Here is a 21,522-nt window from a genome sequence, read left to right as displayed (position 1 = left end):
TGGGGTAAACATTGTCTTTTTTATATTAGAAATGAACAAATCTGCCATTTGCTCTGGAAGGAGGCACTGCCTCTAACTTTCAAAGCTCTTTGCTATACAAGTGTCCTTGGAAAGACAGTCTGAGACAAAGGTCAGTGCAGAAACACAAGAGACCAATGGAGAGCTAGCCTTCCATCACATGCCTGATAACAAATTCCTCAAAACCTTCACTACATTTCATTGAGTTCCATAATTTCTCTCTCCTACATCCTTACTGGCATTTTTCTTTCTCCTTCCTGCTTCCTTTACAGAGCATTTGGCCTTTTTTTTCCATTATGTGAGCAGTTCAGCTTTCCTAACAAACTTGAATGCCCATATTTCTACAAACCCAAAGTCTCCCATTTTCCTTTTTTTTTTTTTTCTTTTATTATTATTATTATTGTTATTATTATACTTTAGGTTTTATGGTACATGTGCGCAATGTGCAGGTAAGTTACATATGTATACATGTGCCATGCTGGTGCGCTGCACCCACCAACTCGTCATCTAGCATTAGGTATATCTCCCAATGCTATCCCTCCCCCCTCCCCCCACCCCACAACAGTCCCCAGAGTGTGATGTTCCCCTTCCTGTGTCCATGTGTTCTCATTGTTCAATTCCCACCTATGAGTGAGAATATGCGGTGTTTGGTTTTTTGTTCTTGCGATAGTTTACTGAGAATGATGATTTCCAATTTCATCCATGTCCCTACAAAGGACGTGAACTCATCATTTTTTATGGCTGCATAGTATTCCATGGTGTATATGTGCCACATTTTCTTAATCCAGTCTATCATTGTTGGACATTTGGGTTGGTTCCAAGTCTTTGCTATTGTGAATAATGCCACAATAAACATACGTGTGCATGTGTCTTTATAGCAGCATGATTTATAGTCCTTTGGGTATATACCCAGTAATGGGATGGCTGGGTCGAATGGAATTTCTAGTTCTAGATCCCTGAGGAATCGCCACACTGACTTCCACAAGGGTTGAACTAGTTTACAGTCCCACCAACAGTGTAAAAGTGTTCCTATTTCTCCACATCCTCTCCAGCACCTGTTGTTTCCTGACTTTTTAATGATTGCCATTCTAACTGGTGTGAGATGGTATCTCATTGTGGTTTTGATTTGCATTTCTCTGATGGCCAGTGATGGTGAGCATTTTTTCATGTGTTTTTTGGCTGCATAAATGTCTTCTTTTGAGAAGTGTCTGTTCATGTCCTTCGCCCACTTTTTGATGAGGTTGTTTGTTTTTTTCTTGTAAATTTGTTGGAGTTCATTGTAGATTCTGGATATTAGCCCTTTGTCAGATGAGTAGGTTGCGAAAATTTTCTCCCATTTTGTAGGTTGCCTGTTCACTCTGATGGTAGTTTCTTTTGCTGTGCAGAAGCTCTTGAGTTTAATTAGATCCCATTTGTCAATTTTGGCTTTTGTTGCCATTGCTTTTGGTGTTTTAGACATGAAGTCCTTGCCCATGCCTATGTCCTGAATGGTAATGCCTAGGTTTTCTTCTAGGGTTTTTATGGTTTTAGGTCTAACATTTAAGTCTTTAATCCATCTTGAATTGATTTTTGTTTAAGGTGTAAGGAAGGGATCCAGTTTCAGCTTTCTACATATGGCTAGCCAGTTTTCCCAGCACCATTTATTAAATAGGGAATCCTTTCCCCATTTCTTGTTTTTGTCAGGTTTGTCAAAGATCAGATACTTGTAGACATGTGGCATTATTTCTGACGGCTCTGTTCTGTTCCATTGATCTATATCTCTGTTTTGGTACCAGTACCATGCTGTTTTGGTTACTGTAGCCTTGTAGTAGAGTTTGAAGTCAGGTAGTGTGATGCCTCCAGCTTTGTTCTTTTGGCTTAGGATTGACTTGGCGATGCGGGCTCTTTTTTGGTTCCATATGAACTTTAAAGTAGTTTTTTCCAATTGTGTGAAGAAAGTCATTGGTAGCTTGATGGGGATGGCATTGAATCTGTAAATTACCTTGGGAAGGATGGCCATTTTCACGATATTGATTCTTCCTACCCATGAGCATGGAATGTTCTTCCATTTGTTTGTATCCTCTTTTATTTCCTTGAGCAGTGGTTTGTAGTTCTCCTTGAAGAGGTCTTTCACATCCCTTGTAAGTTGGATTCCTAGGTATTTTATTCTCTTTGAAGCAATTGTGAATGGGAGTTCACTCATGATTTGGCTCTCTGTTTGTCTGTTATTGATGTATAAGAATGCTTGTGATTTTTGCACATTGATTTTGTATCCTGAGACTTTGCTGAAGTTGCTTATCAGCTTAAGGAGCTTTTGGGCTGAGACAATGGGGTTTTCTAGATATACTATCATGTCATCTGCAAACAGGGACAATTTGACTTCCTCTTTTCCTAATTGAATACCCTTGATTTCCTTCTCCTGCCTAATTGCCCTGGCCAGAACTTCCAACACTATGTTGAATAGAAGTGGTGAGAGAGGGCATCCCTGTCTTGTGCCAGTTTTCAAAGGGAATGCTTCCAGTTTTTGCCCATTCAGTATGATATTGGCTGTGGGTTTGTCATAAATAGCTCTTATTATTTTGAGATATGTCCCATCAATTCCTAATTTATTGAGAGTTTTTAGCATGAAGGGTTGTTGAATTTTGTCAAAGGCCTTTTCTGCATCTATTGAGATAATCATGTGGTTTTTGTCTTTGGTTCTGTTTATATGCTGGATTACATTTATTGATTTGTGTACATTGAACCAGCCGTGCATCCCAGGGATGAAGCCCACTTGATCATGGTGGATAAGCTTTTTGATGTGCTGCTGGATTCTGTTTGCCAGTATTTTATTGAGGATTTTTGCATCAATGTTCATCAAGGATATTGGTCTAAAATTCTCTTTTTTTGTTGTGCCTCTGCCAGGCTTTGGTATCAGGATGATGCTGGCCTCATAAAATGAGTTAGGGAGGATTCCCTCTTTTTCTATTGATTGGAATAGTTTCAGAAGGAATGGTACCAGCTCCTCCTTGTACCTCTGGTAGAATTCGGCTGTGAATCCATCTGGACCTGGACTTTTTTTGGTTGGTAAGCTATTGATTATTGCCACAATTTCAGCTCCTGTTATTGGTCTATTCAGAGATTCAACTTCTTCCTGGTTTGGTCTTGGGAGGGTGTATGTGTTGAGGAATTTATCCATTTCTTCTAGATTTTCTAGTTTATTTGCATAGAGGTGTTTGTAATATTCTCTGATGGTAGTTTGTATTTCTGTGGGATCGGTGGTGATATCCCCTTTATCATTTTTTATTGCATCTATTTGATTCTTCTCTCTTTTTTTCTTTATTAATCTTGCTAGCGGTCTATCAATTTTGTTGATCCTTTCAAAAAACCAGCTCCTGGATTCATTTATTTTTTGAAAGGTTTTTTGTGTCTCTATTTCCTTCAGTTCTGCTCTGATTTTAGTTATTTCTTGCCTTCTGCTAGCTTTTGAATGTGTTTGCTCTTGCTTTTCTAGTTCTTTTAATTGTGATTTTAGGGTGTCAATTTTGGATCTTTCCTGCTTTCTCTTGTGGGCATTTAGTGCTATAAATTTCCCTCTACACACTGCTTTGAATGCATCCCAGAGATTCTGGTATGTTGTGTCTTGGTTCTCGTTGGTTTCAAAGAACATCTTTATTTCTGCCTTCATTTCGTTATGTACCCAGTAGTCATTCAGGAGCAGGTTGTTCAGTTTCCACGTATTTGAGCGGTTTTGAGTGAGATTCTTAATCCTGAGTTCTAGCTTGATTGCACTGTGATCTGAGAGATAGTTTGTTACAATTTCTGTTCTTTTACATTTATTGAGGAGAGCTTTACTTCCAAGTATGTGGTCAATTTTGGAATAGGTGTGGTGTGGTGCTGAAAAAAATGTATATTCTGTTGATTTGGGGTGGAGAGTTCTGTAGATGTCTATTAGGTCCGCTTGGTGCAGAGCTGAGTTCAATTCCTGGGTATCCTTGTTGACTTTCTGTCTCGTTGATCTGTCTAATGTTGATAGTGGGGTGTTAAAGTCTCCCATTATTAATGTGTGGGAGTCTAAGTCTCTTTGTAGGTCACTCAGGACTTGCTTTATGAATCTGGGTGCTCCTGTATTGGGTGCATATATATTTAGGATAGTTAGCTCTTCTTGTTGAATTAATCCCTTTACCATTATGTAATGGCCTTCTTTGTCTCTTTTGATCTTTGTTGGTTTAAAGTCTGTTTTATCAGAGACTAGGATTGCAACCCCTGCCTTTTTTTGTTTTCCATTTGCTTGGTAGATCTTCCTCCATCCTTTTATTTTGAGCCTATGTGTGTCTCTGCACGTGAGATGGGTTTCCTGAATACAGCACACTGATGGGTCTTGAGTCTTTATCCAGTTTGCCAGTCTGTGTCTTTTAATTGGAGCATTTAGTCCATTTACATTTAAAGTTAATATTGTTATGTGTGAATTTGATCCTGTCATTATGATGTTAGCTGGATATTTTGCTCGTTAGTTGATGCAGTCTCTTCCTAGTCTCGATGTTCTTTACATTTTGGTATGATTTTGCAGTGGCTGGTACCGGTTGTGCCTTTGCATGTTTAGCGCTTCCTTCAGGAGCTCTTTTAGGGCAGGCCTGGTGGTGACAAAATCTCTCAGCATTTGCTTGTCTGTAAAGTATTTTATTTCTCCTTCACTTATGAAGCTTAGTTTGGCAGGATATGAAATTCTGGGTTGAAAATTCTTTTCTTTAAGAATGTTGAATATTGGTCCCCACTCTCTTCTGGCTTGTAGGGTTTCTGCCGAGAGATCCGCTGTTAGTCTGATGGGCTTCCCTTTGATGGTAACCCGACCTTTCTCTCTGGCTGCCCTTAACATTTTTTCCTTCATTTCAACTTTGGTGAATCTGACAATTATGTGTCTTGGAGTTGCTCTTCTCGAGGAGTATCTTTGTGGCGTTCTCTGTATTTCCTGAATCTGAATGTTGGCCTGCCTTGCTAGATTGGGGAAGTTCTCCTGGATAATATCCTGCAGAGTGTTTTCCAACTTATTTCCATTCTCCCCGTCACTTTCAGGTACACCAATCAGACGTAGATTTGGTCTTTTCACATAGTCCCACATTTCTTGGAGGCTTTGCTGATTTCTTTTTATTCTTTTTTCTCTAAACTTCCCTTCTCGCTTCATTTCATTCATTTCATCTTCCAGGGCTGATACCCTTTCTTCCATTTGATCGCATCGGCTCCTGAGGCTTCTGCATTCTTCACGTCGTTCTCGAGCCTTGGTTTTCAGCTCCATCAGCTCCTTTAAGCACTTCTCTGTATTCGTTATTCTAGTTATACATTCTTCTAAATTTTTTTCAAAGTTTTCAACTTCTTTGCCTTTGGTTTGAATATCCTCCCGTAGCTCGGAGTAATTTGATCGTCTGAAGCCTTCTTCTCTCAGCTCGTCAAAGTCATTCTCCGTCCAGCTTTGTTCCGTTGCTGGTGAGGAACTGCGTTCCTTTGGAGGAGGAGAGGTACTCTGGTTTTTAGAGTTTCCAGTTTTTCTGCTCTGTTTTTTCCCCATCTTTGTGGTTTTATCTACTTTTGGTCTTTGATGATGGTGATGTACAGATGGGTTTTTGGTGTGGATGTCCTTTCTGTTAGTTTTCCTTCTAACAGACAGAACCCTCAGCTGCAGGTCTGTTGGAGTACCTGGCCGGCCGTGTGAGGTGTCAGTCTGCCCCTGCTGGGGGGTGCCTCCCAGTTAGGCTGCTCAGGGGTCAGGGGTCAGGGACCCACTTGAGGAGGCAGTCATCCCGTTCTCAGATCTCCAGCTGCGTGCTGGGAGAACCACTGCTCTCCTCACAGCTGTCAGACAGGGACATTTAAGTCTGCAGAGGTTACTGCTGTCTTTTTGTTTGTCTGTGCCCCGCCCCCAGAGGTGGAGCCTACAGAGGCAGGCAGGCCTCCTTGAGCTGTGGTGGGCTCCACCCAGTTCAAGCTTCCAGGCTGCTTTGTTTACCTAAGCGAGCCTGGGCAATGGTGGGCGCACCTCCCCCAGCCTCGCTGCCAACTTGCTGTTTGATCTCAGACTGCTGTGCTAGCAATCAGCCTGACTCCGTGGGCATAGGACCCTCTGAACCAGGTGCGGGCTATACTCTCCTGGGGCACCGTTTCCTAAGCCCGTCGGAAAAGCACAGTATTCGGGTGGGAGTGGCCCGATTTTCCAGGTGCCGTCTGTCACCCCTGGAAGGGGAACTCCCTGACCCCTTGCGCTTCCCGAGTGAGGCAATGCCTCGCCCCTGCTTCGGCTGGCACACGGTGCGCTCACCCACTGACCTGCGCCCACTGTCTGGCACTCCCTAGTGAGATGAACACGGTACCTCAGATGGAAATGCAGAAATCACCCGTCTTCTGCGTCGCTCGCGCTGGGAGCTGTAGACCGGAGCTGTTCCTATTCGGCCATCTTGGCTCCTCCCCCTCTCCCATTTTCCTTAGAAGGTGGTTTCACAGTCTTTTCTTAATAACCTAGAATGCTGTTTGGGGTTCATCGTTTATTCAAGTGGCTAATGAAAGTATCTCATCCAAATCTATACTTCTCCCCGTAGGAACATAATTATAGCATGCTGTGAATGTTCTTATAAAAAGTCTGTCCTGGGTATAGTGAGGACGTGAGTTGAGAGAAGTCAGTTTTTCCAGTGTGAAGAGAATGGGAATTGGTGTGAATGATTTGCAAGAGGAGAAGGAGCCATAGTGTTTGTAATGATGGCTTACATGCTTCCTAATTTTCTGCTTCTTGATGTATCTTAATCTATTTACCATTCTTCAGTGGTAGTGCATTTGGATGAGTTCGTGTCTTATAGTTGTAGAGAGCAAAGTAATCATGTCTGCAATATTACTGTGTTGTGAACATTATTGAAAATGTGCTGGGTGCCTGACCTGGTGTTATTCTGGAGTTAATGAGGTAAATAAGGCATACCTTTATTTTCAAAGAGCTTGTAGTTTAGTGGAGCAGACAAACTTATGTGTGCCAACAGATCACTGACTATCATAGAGAGACTTAGTAAGTACTTGTTAATTAATAGTTGCTCAATGAATGGGCCAAACTTATGTTCAGTGTCTATTGGATTCACTGGGGTGAGCTCCCATGGAATGGTGGGCTTCAGATACATGCTGAGTCTGGAGGATGGAGGAGGGAAAGGGGAGGCCCACTTGGCAGGATAAATGGAGAGAGTCAGATGAAGAGGTGAGTATATGTGGGATGGCTTTGAGAAACAAGTTAGTAGTTTGGTTGGGTTGTGGAGAGAAAGGTTGGGGAGTGTGGTTTGAGATGGAATAGTGGTGGACTTTGAATAATAGGCTTTGGTCTTTTGAACGATGTGAGAAGCCCCTGAAAATTATTATTTTCAAAGAGGCATGACATCCTTTCTCAGATGTGGTGCATATTTGAGATCAAAAACTATTAATCTAATGGTTTAAAATACCAAATGGGAAATTCTTGGTGGCCTGATTGAAACAACATAGGGGAAGTTCAATTGTATGTGTTTTAAATCTTTCTAGAAAGCAGAGTAGCAAGTCTTAAATAATCAGAGAACACTTTTTGGGGAGGGAAATCACAAAAAAATTTCCTTAACATAATGCAAATCAAACCTCTGTGTTCTAGGGAAACACTGGCAGAGAAGATACTTGGGAGGAGTCGGAGAGCAGCTCTTCTTTCATTGGCTTTGTGCTCCCATCGTAGTGTTTGCCTGTGTGTATTTGTGTGCTTCTATTCATGTGCAATCTAGAATTGACGAAGATTTGCTCATTAATCAACGAGTCTCTTTGGATTTCATAACCACGTTTGACTTTTACCAAATTTGTTATTTCAAAGCAGTAAGCCCAGTCTGTCACCACTTTCACACACTGGCTCCTGTGATCAAGAATGAGTTAAGCATAGGAATGATTCTCTAATGTGGCATCCTATGGTGTGACAAAGCTAAAAAAAAAAAAAGGAATTTATATTCAGACAGACTGGGTCCAAATTCCAGCTCTTTTATTTACTAGGGATGGGACTTGGGCCAAGTTACCTAATAGCTTTGAACTTCATGATTTCCTTGGTACAAATTTTACAAAACACAACCCAATTACAGGATTTTGAGAATTAACGGGGACAAAGTTTTAGTATGCAATGGCCTCCATCCCTCCCTTCTTTGTATTCTCTTTCCATTCTTTCCCCTTCAGTAATTGTGTTAGTAACACAGTTACGGAGAATTTTCTGGGACATTTACACTGGCCTGAGCCCTTGCACCATCCTATGATAGTTTTTCTTCTCAGGAGTGGAAAGTGCGTTCTTCAAACAGAGCATAACCGCTGTTGTGCTCCACCTTGTTTCCTACAGGACATTCAAAGGTCTGTGTTGAAGAAAATGAATGCCCCAGTTCCTCTGGTGAAAGCCTCTTTTGTTTAGAAATATAACATTCTTGCATCTCTGTAAATAGTGGAACCATGACCCAATAATGAAAATGAAGTTGGAATCAGAATCCACCCTGGGCTCCCAGTTACTTTCCTTAAAAGACCAATCATAAAAGATCAGATCATCACAACCCTCTTGACTGGAGTGTTTGCCTGGTTAACACTAGACCAGTTTCTCAGCCTCAGCACTGTGACATTGTGGGCCAGATAATGCTTTGTTGTGGGGGCTATTCAGTGCATTGTAGGATGTTTACCAGAATCCGTGGCCTTTACTCGTCAGATGCTGGTGGAACCCTTTCTAATTCTGACAATGAAAAATGTCTCCAGACATTGGCAATGTCCCCTGGCAGGCAAAATAACCTCCCTGTTGAGGACCACTGGCTCAGAGGTTTAGCTGTAGATTATGGGGAAATCCCCTCGGTCCTTATCCCCACCCTACTCCACCAATTAGCAATTGGGTTTCAGACCACTGTGATCAAAAGGAATCTCACCTATGTGAGGAGGGCTAAAAGCGGTGTACACTATACAGAAAAATGAACAAGTGTACTTCTGTGATCAGTCTTTGCCTTTTCGTTTTTTTCTCCCATATTGTGTTTAAATTATTCAAAATCTAATATGGTTTAGAGAGAGAGAGGGCATACTTAAATTTGGAATACTTCAAATTAGGACCTTCTTTGCTCAACTGATATCACAGTATAGAGTTACATATTTTGGTTGCCTACAAAGACAGAAAGACCAACATGTACACATACTTCCATTGCATAAAATAAATTGCATTACTGGCACAAAACTGCTTGTGATGTATATAATTTATTAATTTTAATTAATTCTCTTCCTAGCTTATCTTGCAAATGGCAATGGACTTCTCTGTCCCCAATCTCTTGGAAGCACAGACTTACTTTACCTTCACATTTATGGCAGAAAATGTTAACTCACTGTGTGGATGGTTCCTTCCCAACTCAGCAGTAATGGAATGTGATCTCCTGATCCTCACATAAGCACTGAATACAGATTCTTTAAGCTGCCTTGAACCTTTAAGAATAATGCCAAATTATACCTAGTCTGTAAATAGAAGATGAGAGTTTTTTATCTCCCTCCAGTTGCTTTCCACAGACTTTAATATACGAGTGAGTGATTTATAACACTAGTGACAAAGCTGCAACACAGCTTGAAATTTTATATAATGGCTGTAATACCACATCTATCATAATGAAAAATGTCTATGAAATCATTTTCTGCCAAAGAACATCTTCCTAGATTCTATTAACAACTTGCTATCTGCATGAACACCACATAGTTCTGAAATACATTGCTTTCAAATGGCCCTTGGGGGCAGGGCCAAGTGTAGTCTTTGGAGTGACTAAAAGTCCAATCAGTCGTAATCAATTAAGATGTTGTTGGTGGAACTCTCCATACAAGGAAAACTAGGAGGGTAGAGAAGATGGTGGGGAAATGCATTCTTTTGTAAAAAAAACCCTAATTTTTCAGGATATTACTCTTTGGCAGTTGGATGGTTTAGATTCTATTGTGCTTTCAATTCTCGTCACATTTACCTAGGAGCTATCAACTTCTTGCTGTGCCCAATTTTTAAAAGAATATAATAGTCCCGCCTGCCTATTATTACTGTGTTCTATTTGTAGTCATCTCTGCTTCAAGGAAAGGAGAAGAACTTCACCTTGATTTGTGCCCTTGTTCAACAAAATATTTTGCAATAGCCAGAGTGAGACATGTTTCCTCAGGAACTAAGAGAGCTTGAACTAAGGGGCTTTCCATTCATGGAAGCCTCTCACACTGTTGTGTAGAAACTTCTATAAAGTCTGTTTTCTTTGCCACCACCTGCCATCAAAGAGCTCTGTATGGAAGCTGGTGGTATGCAGATACGTCTTGTAAAAATCACAGCAAAAACGTTCATGGACTGGCTATTGTTTGACACAAGTTTCCATTCTCTTATAGTTTATGATGCAAACTAGTTTTAAAATATTGATTTTAGAATGTTTTCTTAGTAATTTTTAATCAGATACATTTGAAAGAGTTTCTAAATTGTGAATTTTAAAACTGTGTTCATTAAAGTTGTTTATTTTTAAAAAGAATATCTCTGCCAGGTATGGTGGCCCATGCCTTGTAATCTCAGCACTTTGGGAGGCTGAGGCAGGAGGATTGCTTGAGGCCAGGAGTTTGAGATGAGCCTTGGCAACATAGTGAGACCTCATGTCTACAAAAGTAAAAAAATTAGCCAGGCATGGTGCATGCCTGTATTCCTAACTATTATGGAGGCTGAGGTGGGAGGATCACTTGAGCCCAGGAGTTTGAGGCTGCAGAAAGCAATGATTGCACCACTGTACTCAAGCTTGGGCAACAGAGTGAGACCCTGCCTCTAATATGAAATAAATATCTGAACTATATGGAAAATTGCAAAGGCATGCCAGTTTGACATATTTCAGCTCAAAGTATCATCCTTGTAAGTCTAAAAATATAAAGGTCTGGGCTTGGGTTTAGTGTGCAGTACAACCATTTTGGTAGCTCTCTCTCTTTCTCTACAACTCAGTTTTCTTATCTGTAAAATGAGATATCTGCATTGCTTGCCTCATACTCCTCAACTATGATAAAGTATTTGAAAATGGTTTGAAAAATATGAAGTGCTGCTTTGATGCAAAGTATCATCATGAGGATGATGCGTGAAGAATTGTTCTCAGTGTTCCAGCATCCTGTTGGTACAGACCTTAGTATATTTGACCAAAGGGTTGCCCTGTCCTTGGTTCTGAATAGCATCTGCTAACAAACGCTGCCAACAAAACACATCTTTACAAGAATGCTTTTAACTGAAGACACCAGTAAGCCCCATGTTTTTTGTTTTGTTTTTTCTCCATGGAGAAAGTTACTATAGTTTTTTTTCTCCATCTTGATTTTTGCATTTCCATTTATTAAATACAAGCTTGAAGTAAATAGAATTATGAGCTATTTCACTGTTGTATATGTCATATTTACTTTTTGGAAATTATACCTTGTTTTTAACAGTTACAGATTTTTGCCTGAATATTTAGGGACAGGTACTTCCCTCTCCAGCCATCCCCAATCCCTTGCTGATTTATGAATGTGAAAAGGGTTGTCACTGAGTGTCACTAATTAGAGAAATTTCTGGAACTCTAAGTCAAGAAGGAGAGTGAGCATGCATTTGGTACCTAATCTCTGCCATAGGATCTGTTGAGAATCAACACATTCTATTTCATATATACCTCATAACAACCCTGGGGGGAGGTTTTAGCATTCTCATTCAATAATAGATGCAACTGGGCCTCAGTGAAATTAAATAATGCATCATTTGTCATGTAGCTGATAATTAAACTTAGGTCTCTATTGCTTAACATGCAGTAGTCTCTCTAGTACACCAGCTTGGGGAAGGGTAACATTTTGGGATGGGGTCCTGAAATTAGTCCATCTACTTCTGTGGCTGTGGTTACAAGTCTCTTGGTCACTGTCTGGGGATAGCAACTAGTAGTAGGTAGTTTGCCCTGTAAGCTCCAGTTATTTCCTATTTCCACAGTAGATGAGAAACACAGTCAAGTTGCTGCTAATTATTAATGGCCCCAAAGTCATGTAATAACACTGCCTCACCTTGTACTTGTGATTTGTAAATTCAAAATTGATTTTTCATATGTTACCTCCTTTGATTTTTGCTGCATCTGTGAGGCAGGGATCACGGAAAGCATTGTTCTCCATTTTCCAGAAAGGGAGGCAGATCTCAAGCTAAGTGACTTGCTCAAGTGGCTATGAATCCTCCATACTCCTTTATGAAACCACACTGCTTCATAGTATGAAGATTGTTAGTGTTCTCAAGTCCCCAGGTCCCTAAAATATGCTTTCAAGTTCATTTTCATACTCATTCTGGAATATTTGTACTTTCTTTAGTCTCAATGTGTTGTCGAATTTGTTGTATCGCATGAGAGTCCCCTGTAAATGGGTACTGTGGACATGGCCCCTGCTGTAAGTCTGACAACCAGATTATTGAGCAAATAGGACTCCTCATCCCTCAGAAGAGAAGGATGATCAAGTTAACTTTGCATGACCTTGTTTCATATGTTAATTTTCTTTCAAATGCCAGTTCTAGAAAACTTTTTGGCATTTTTACATTGATTGGGTAACATTGCCCTGTTTTAGAACAAAGAAATCACACAATTCTATGCATATATTTATTTATACATTGTATATATAAAGACACATGAATGTAAAGTATTCTTTAACTTGTTGTGTACTTTACATTGTATCATAACTATTTCCATGTGTCATTACAAGTTGTATGAAAATGTGACTTTCATTGGCTACAATAATATTACCTTAAAGGGATGTATTGTTATTTGTTATTTGTTTATGTTCATGTTGTTAAATATTTTAATTGTTTTCAATTTTTAATGAATTTTTAAACTCTAATATGTTGGTGCATTTCTGATGATTTCCTTAGAACAAATTCCAAGACATTTAGGGGAGAAAAAAAGAGATAGGAAGAAAACACACTAAAAATGTTAACAATGGTTAGGTAGTGAGATTGCAAATATATAATTATGAGGCCTTCACCATGGTCGCAACACAAAACTTTTATCCCAAAAAGGTCCCATTTGGAAATAATCTCCCCTACTCTCAGCCACAGGTGATTATGAATTTGGGTTTTTGTCACTACAGTTTTACCTTTCCTAGATTTTTGTATCAATGAAATTACACAGTATGTAGTCTTTTGCACCTGGCTGCTTTTACTTAGTATGCTGCTTCGGAGCCTCATGCATGTTGGTGTGTGTAGGAGCAGTTAGTTCTCTGTATTCCTGAGTAATACTCTGTTGAATGGTTACCTCACAATGTATTCATCCATTCACCCATTGATGGACCTTTGAGTTGTTTTCAGTTTATAGTTATTATGAGTAAAGCTGCCATGCACGTTTGGGTACACATCTCTACGTAAATATAGGTTTTGATTTGTCTTAGGTAAATGTCTTAAGATTGCTGGATTATGTGGATAGTTTCGTTATAAGAAACTGCCAGTCTGTATTAAGAAAATGTGGCACATACACACTATGGAATACTATGCAGCCATAAAAAATGATGAGTTTGTGTCCTTTTAGGGACATGGATGAAGCTGGAAACCATCATTCTCAGCAAACTATCGCAAGGACAAAAAACTAAACACCGCGTATTCTCACTCATAGGTGGGAATTGAACAATGAGAACACATGGACACAGGAAGGGGAACATCACCCACTGGGGCATGTTGTGGGAGGGGGGAAGGGGGAGGGAAAGAATTAGGAGATATACCTGATGTTAAATGGCGAGTTAATGGGTGCAGCACACCAGCATGGCACATGTATACATATGTAACAAACCTGCACATTGTGCACATGTACCCTAAAACTTAAAGTATAATAATAATAAAAAAAAAGAAACTGCCAGTCTGTTTTCCAAGGCAACTAATATTTTGCATTCCCACTAATGCTACATGAGAATTCGAACTGTTCCATAGTCTTATTAACACTTGCCATTAGTCTGTTCAATTTAAGTCTAAAATTTTATTTGGTGTGAAGTGATATCTCATTATAATTTTGTATTTTAAATTTATTACATTTTTAGTAGTACTTTTTCCAATGTACAATTTAGTGAGTTTTAACACATTTCCTTAATGAGTAATGATGTCGAATATCTTTTTATATTCTCATTTTTTATTCATATGTTGTTTTTAGTGTGGGTAACTATTCAAATTTTGGGCCCATTTTTAATCTGTTTTTGGTATTCTTATTGTGGAGTTGTAAGAGTTTTTAAAATATGTTTTGGATGTAATTCCTTTATCAACTACGTTTTGAAAATATTTTCTCTTAATTTGTGGTTTGCTTTTTCATTTATTGATAATATCTTATGCAGGACAAAGGTTTTAATTTTGATGAATTCAATTTATCAATATTTTTCATTTCCAGTTCATGCTTTTGTCCCATCTAAGAAATCTTTTCCTAAGTCAATATCATAAAAATTATTTCTTGTGTTTTTCTACTTGAAATTTTATCATTTTTCCTCTTAGATTTAGGTCTGTGGTCCACTTTGAATTATTTTTTGGGTGTATTGTGAGGTAATGAATGAGTTTTTTTTTTAAATATAGGTATCTGATTGTTACAGTACCATCTTCAACAAAAGATAGTTGAGAATTATCTTTTTCTATTGAATTGTACATTTGCTGATAATCAATTGGCTTTCTATGTGTGAGTCTGTTCCTGGAATATTTATTCTCCTTCATTGGCTTATATGTCTATTATTAAAGTGATGCCACACTGTTTTGATTATTTAATTCTATAGCGCATTTTGTAAATTCCCTAACATTTTTATTTTTACAAATTATTTTGACTGTTTCAGGTCCTTTGCGTTTCCGTATAAATTTTAGAATCAGCTCATTCATTTCCATAAAAACTCCTGCTAGAAATGTGATTGGAAATGCATTGAATATATAGATCAGTATGGGGATAACTGACATCTTAGCAACATGGAATCTTCCAATCCATGAACATTTATGATGTATCCTTCTGTTTCTTTAGGCACTCGTTAATTTCAGTCGCAATGTTTTGCAGTTTTTAGTACAAGTCTTGCTACGCGTTCTTAAATTTATTACAAAGTGTTTCATATTTTTGATGCCATTTTAGTTTGTACTTTTACATTTTCAGTTTGCAATTGTTTAGTCCTAGTAATAGAAATTTAAGTGACTTTTGAACATTGGCCTTGAATTCTGAAACCTTGGTATCCTAAACTCACCATTATTAGTTCTAGTAGCTATTTCTGGTAGATTCCTTAGGATTACTACTATGTAGTTTGCCAATAAACAGATTTTTACTTCCTCCATACACAGTTTATTTGTTTTTGTTGTTAGGATTGTCATCAGCATGAGGATGACAAGAATCTCCAGTAAAACATTGAATAAGGGTGATGACAGAAGACTTTCTTGCCTTATTCCTGAAATAGAAGTTAAATGTTCAGTCTGTCAACATTTCAGTATGATGTTTGTTGTACATTTTTCACATGTGCCTTTTATCAGGTTAAAGAAATTCCCTTTCTCAATGGACTGAATGTTTGTGTTCCTTCCTTCCTCAAATTCATATGGTGAAATCCTAATGCCAATGTGATGGTATTTGGGGATGATGTTTTTGGAAGGTGATAGATCATGAGGACAAAGTCCTCACAAATGGGATTAGTACCCTTAAAAGAACATGCCAGGGAGCTAGCTAGCTCTCTTTCTGCCATGTGAGAACACAGTAAGAAGATGGCTGTCTATAAACCAGAAAAAGTCAATCCTGCTAGCACTCTTATCTGACTTCCAACCTTCAGAACTATGAGGGATGCATGTTTGTTGTTTAAGCCACCCAGTTTATGATATTTTGTTATAGCAGCCTAGGCAGACTAAGATGCTGTGATGCTGTCTATTTCCTTCTCCTCTTCCTCCTCCTCCTCTTCTTCTTCCTCTTCCTCTTCTTCTTCCTCTTCTCCATCTTGTTCTGGGATACATGTGCAGAACGTGCAGATTTGTTACGTAGGTATACATGAGTCATGGTGGTTTGCTGCACCCATCAACCTGTCATCTACATTAGATATTTCTCCTAATGCTATTCCTCCCCATCCCCCCACCTCCACAACAGGCCTTGGTATCTGATGTTCCCCTCCCTGTGTCCATGTGTCCTCATTGTTCAACTCCCACTTATGAGTGAGAACATGCAGTGTTTGGTTTTCTGTTCCTGTGTTGGTTTGCTGAGAATGATGGTTTCTAGCTTCATCCATGTTCCTGCAAAGGACATGAACTCATCCTTTTTTATGGCTGCATGGTATTCCATAGTATATATGTGCCACATTTTCTTCATTCAGTCTATCATTGATGGGCATTTGGGTTGGTTCCAAGTCTTTGCTATTGTGAAGAGTGCTGCCTATGTGTCTTTATAGTGGAATGATTTATAATCCTTTGGGTATATACCCACTAATGGGGTTGCTGAGTTAAATGGTATTTCTGGTTCTAGATCCTTGAGGAATCGTCACACTGTCTTCCACAATGATTGAACTAATTTACACTCCAATTAACAGTGTAAAAGCATTCCTATTTCTCCACATCTTCTCCAGCATCTGTTGTTTCATGAGTTTTTAATGATTGCCATTCTAACTGGCATGAGATGGTATCTCATTGTGGTTTTGAATTGCATTTCTCTAATGATCAGAGATGATGAACTTTTTTTTTCATGTTTTTTGGCCACATAAATGTCTTATTTTGAGAAGTGTCTGTTCATATCCTTCACTCACTTTTTGATGGGGTTGCTTGCTTTCTTCTTGTAAATTTATTTAACTTCCTTGTAGATTCCAGATATTAGCCCTTCATCAGATGGATAGATTGCAAAAATTTTCTCCCATTCTTTAGGTTGCCTGTTCACTCTGATGATAGTTTCTTTTGCTGTGCAGAAGCTCTTTAGTTTAATTAGATTCCATTTGTCAATTTTGGCTTTTGTTGCCATTGCTTTTGGTGTTTTAGTCATGAAGTCTTTGCCTATGCCTATGTCCTGAATGGTATTGCCTAGGTTTTCTTCTAGGGTTTTTATGGTTTTAGGTCTTACATTTAAGTCTTTAATCCATCTTGAGTTAATTTTTGTATAGGGTGTAAGGAAGGGGTCCAGTGTCAGTTTTCTGTATGTGGCTAGCCAATTTTCCCAACACCATTTATTAAATAGGGAATCCTTTCTCTATTGGTTGTTTTGTCAGGTTTGTCATCAAATTGTCTCTGTTTGCAGATGACACAATTGTATATTTAGAAAACCCCATTGTCTCAGCCCAAAATCTCCTAAAGCTGATAAGCAACTTCAGCAAAGTCTCGGGATACAAAATCAATGTGCAAAAATCACAAGCATTCCTATACACCAATAACAGACAAACAGAGAGCCAAATCACGAGTGAACTCTCATTCACAATTGCTACAAAGACAATAAAATACCTAGGTAATACAACTTACAACGGATGTGAAGGACCTCTTCAAGGAGAACTACAAACCGCTGCTCAAAGAAATAAGAGAGGACACAAACAAATGGAAAAACATTCGATGCTCATGGATAGGAAGAATCAATATAGTCAAAATGGCCGTACTGGCCAAAGTAATTTATGGATTCAGTGCTATCCACATCAAGCTACCATAGACTTTCTTCGCAGAATTAGAAACAACTACTTTAAATTTCATACAGAACCAAAAAAGGGCCCATATAGCCAAGAAAATCCTAAGCAAAAAGAACAAAGCTGGAGGCATCATGCTACCTGACTTCAAACTATACTAAAAGGCTACAATAACCAAAACATCATGGTACTGGTACCAAAAAAGTTATATAGACCAATGGAACAGAACAGAGGCCTCAGAAATAACACCACACATCTACAACCAGATGCTGTCTATTCCTAATTTGTTGAAAGTTTTAATTGTGAAGAGGTGTGGAATTTTGCCACTTTTTCTGTATCTTTTGAGATGATCATGTTTTTTCATCTTCAGCCTGTTAATACATTGAATTACATTGATTGCTTTTCAAAAGTTAAAACAACCTTACATTATTGCGATGAACTCTACGTGGCTTACATGTTGTTGGATTCTGTTTTTAGATTTTACTACTTGTTACTTGTTACATCCATGTACATGAGGTAGGCATGCTCATGGTAGTTTTCTTTTTAAAACAATATCTTCACTGGTTTTGTTAACAGAGTAACGCTGGGTTTCTAAAATCATTTGGGGTGTGTCACCTCACCTCATGTTTTGTGAAGAGTGTATAGAATTCACCAGTGAAGCCACCTGGCCTGGAGTTTTCTTTGTGGGAAAGTTTTAACCTATGAATTTAACATTAATTGATGTAGGGTTATAGGGCTATTCAGGTTGTCACTTTCTTCTTGAGTTTTGGTGTTTGTAGCTTTCAAATAATTTGTTCATTTTATCTAAGTTGTTAAATTTAATGGCACCATATTGCTCAAAATATTACTTTAAAAACATCTCTTTAGGTACTGTAGCGATGCCACCTGTTTCATTTGTAATATCAGAAATTTGTGACTTCTCTTTTTTTATTGATTAGTCCAGCCAGAGGTTTTCAGTTCTTTAAAATCTGTATTGTCACAGCACCTACATGAGGACCTGCTATGTTCTAAGCCAACATTAGTATTATTCGCTAATAATAATACTAAATCTTTGAAAAAATTACACCAAAGTGGAAGGATCGACACAATTATCAAGATGTGCTTAGGGAACTGTGGGATGACACGGGGGGATGCCTATGCCTATTTCACTGTAGGCTAAAGGAAATCAGGGAAGGCTTCCTAGAGGGGAGGACCTGAACCTCTTTGGAGAATGAATAGAAGTTTGCCAGATGATGAAGGGTGAACTTCTTGTATAACTCTTCAATAAATGCTTGTTGTATTGTGTCTGACTCTGGTGTAATGTTTGCTATTTGGACTTGCTGGCTCAGTAGTGACAGCCCTTAAAGTTCTTGAGACTATTACTTCAGAATTGTTTTCTGTTCCATTTTTTGAGTTGAAAAATATATTAGCAGAAATAGGCCAAGATTTATTTTGGTGAATTTGAGAAAAAGTTATGAAGAGTAGAGATGCACTTGTAGGAGCTTGCTGGAATGAAACATCATTCCAAACACTTTAATAAAAGGGAAAATCCTTCTATTGCCTAACATTCAGCTCTTTTCAGAGCTTTGTACATTATTGGAACACATGCCTAAGCTGACTCTCTATTAATATTACTGCTTAATTATAAGCTTACTGCTGGGGGTTTTGGTCATGTAATAAACCTGTCTCAAGTCAAGATTGTGCATTTATTACAGGATCTAACTTAGAAGTATGAAGGAGACCTTTCTCAGCTGTCAAAAAGCTGTGATGAAATAAAGAAACTTCTATAGTGACATTCTAGTAAATGTATTTTAAAAATAATTCAAATCAATCTTTAAAAAAATCTATAAAATCTTTAAACTTTCAAATTTCTGAAATTGTTTCAATACATTAGATTCATCTTTAAAATGTGCATAGCATTGGAGGATTTTAGTGTAGATGAGAAATTCCAGATCTCATTTTTATTAACTATATGGGGAATGAAATGCTTTCAATTAGCACTTGGATCTTTCTCATAAAGTATTATTTAGAACAAATGGAGTTCAGAGACCTTTTCAAAGAAGAAAGACCAAATTCTTTTTCACTGATTCAGAGACATAAAAATGGTTATCTCTAAGAACTTGTATTTTTCTATGATGCAATTGAATTGACTAAGAATTTGATGAGGTTGAGGTGACCCCAGATGACCTCTGTCAAAATGAAACCAAAAGATTAAAGGGGTCTGCAATCAGAGAAATTTAATAATATTTGACTAAAAATATTCATGTGGCGAGTAAGAAGTACATGGGTCTTCTGGTGTCTCAAAACGATTAAAGAACAAGTTTTAAATCTAACACAAGAATGAACAATAATAGCAATAACAATAGCTGTTTTGCTGAGTTTTCAGTGGTTCCAGGGATGGTGCTAAACATTCTATAAGCATTAACCTTTTTGCTCTCTGAGGGCAGCATGCTGGGTCACAGATAAATGCACTGGGAAGTGGTTAAGATGCTCACCCACTCCTTTAGCTCATAAGTGGTGCAGCTGGGATTCAGACTCAGGTTTGTAGAATTCCAAAGTTGTGCTTGTGATCACCGCACAGTTCTCTACTCACAGCTCACATATGACTGTGCCAGCTACTATGTAGGTGCTTTATGTGTATTAACCCAGTTGATCCTCACCAGTACCATAAGGTAGCTACTTTTATTATTCCAATTTTTTAGATAAGAATACCAAGCTCAGAGAAGTTAAGTAACTTGTTTAAGTCACACAGCTAATGTGAAGTGGGACTCAAATCAAAAATTTGGTTCCAGAGTTAACCTGGTTTTTTTTCTACCTTATGTGGCCTCTGAATCTATTAGAGAGCCACATGACTGAGATTCTATTATGTGTCAAGGCAAACGACAAGAAGGTGCAACCATTGGAAGAACTGGCGAGGATTTCACTCTGCAGCCAACAACGTAGACAGGAAATAACAGTGGCTTACACAAACGAGACGATGTTGGGAGGCGGTTCTCCACGTTCTGTGAGCAGAGGCACTGACAGCTTTTGTTCTGGAGTGTTGTTTCCAGAATATTTGTTGCAAATAGCTTTAGAAGATAGAGACAGTGGCTCCCTCTGAGGCAGAGAATAGACTTGTTTGCTGTGTAGTATAATAAAGATAGTGTGTTCCTACAAGGTAAAGGTTGGACACATTTGCCCACAGTGCATTATAAAACATCAGGGTTTCCTAAGTGGTTGGTTCCTCAGCTGTGAGGCAAGGCTGGGTAGGCACAGAATCCCTATGGCTGCTCCTCATTGGCTCCTGGGACCTGGGAGGCAAGGGGCAGCTGACCCAACCACGGGGCTCATGCTGCTTGCTATGCTGTGAGTAATAAACTCTTCTGTCTCGGACTTGGGAATCTCATGTCTTCCGCCAGAATCCTTGAAACTGTGGCAGGCTCACTTGTTGTCTTGCAAGTAAGGTGACATTGAGCCCTGCACAGTTCTTGAAAGTAGTTTTTTTTTTTTTTTTTCTCCCTCATATAAAAAAGGATAGGAGGTAAGCAGATTAGGGTTAATGTAGCACCTTCCAGAAGTCAGCAGGCACCCTGGACCCTTCAGCTTTTGACTCTACCATCTTTAATATGTCCTAAGGCCACAGGCTGCCTGTGGGCACTCCAGCTATCATGTCACCATGCCAGGAAGGAAGATGGCAAGGTGGCAAGAAGGGCTTTCCCAGATATCTTACAAAGTCTGGAGCCATCCTAGCTGCAAGGAGAGCTGGGGAATGTCATCTTTTGACTGGGCACAATTTCACTCAGAATATAATTGGTGTACTGTTACAGACAAGAAATGGAATGGCTTTGGGGAGAGCAGCAAGCCATCCCAACTGTGGTGACACAGACCTTGTACTGGATATATGCAGAAGAGGATTTTTTTTGTGAAGATTTCCAGCATAACTATACATTTGATGTCAATACTAAGTCCCCTTCTCTTTGCTAAGAAAAATGCAAACTG

The sequence above is a fragment of the Pongo abelii genome, chromosome 21 (genome assembly GCF_028885655.2).
Source record: "Pongo abelii isolate AG06213 chromosome 21, NHGRI_mPonAbe1-v2.0_pri, whole genome shotgun sequence".
Taxonomy (NCBI): Eukaryota; Metazoa; Chordata; class Mammalia; order Primates; family Hominidae; genus Pongo; species Pongo abelii.
Note: the sequence above shows the minus strand (reverse complement) of the source record.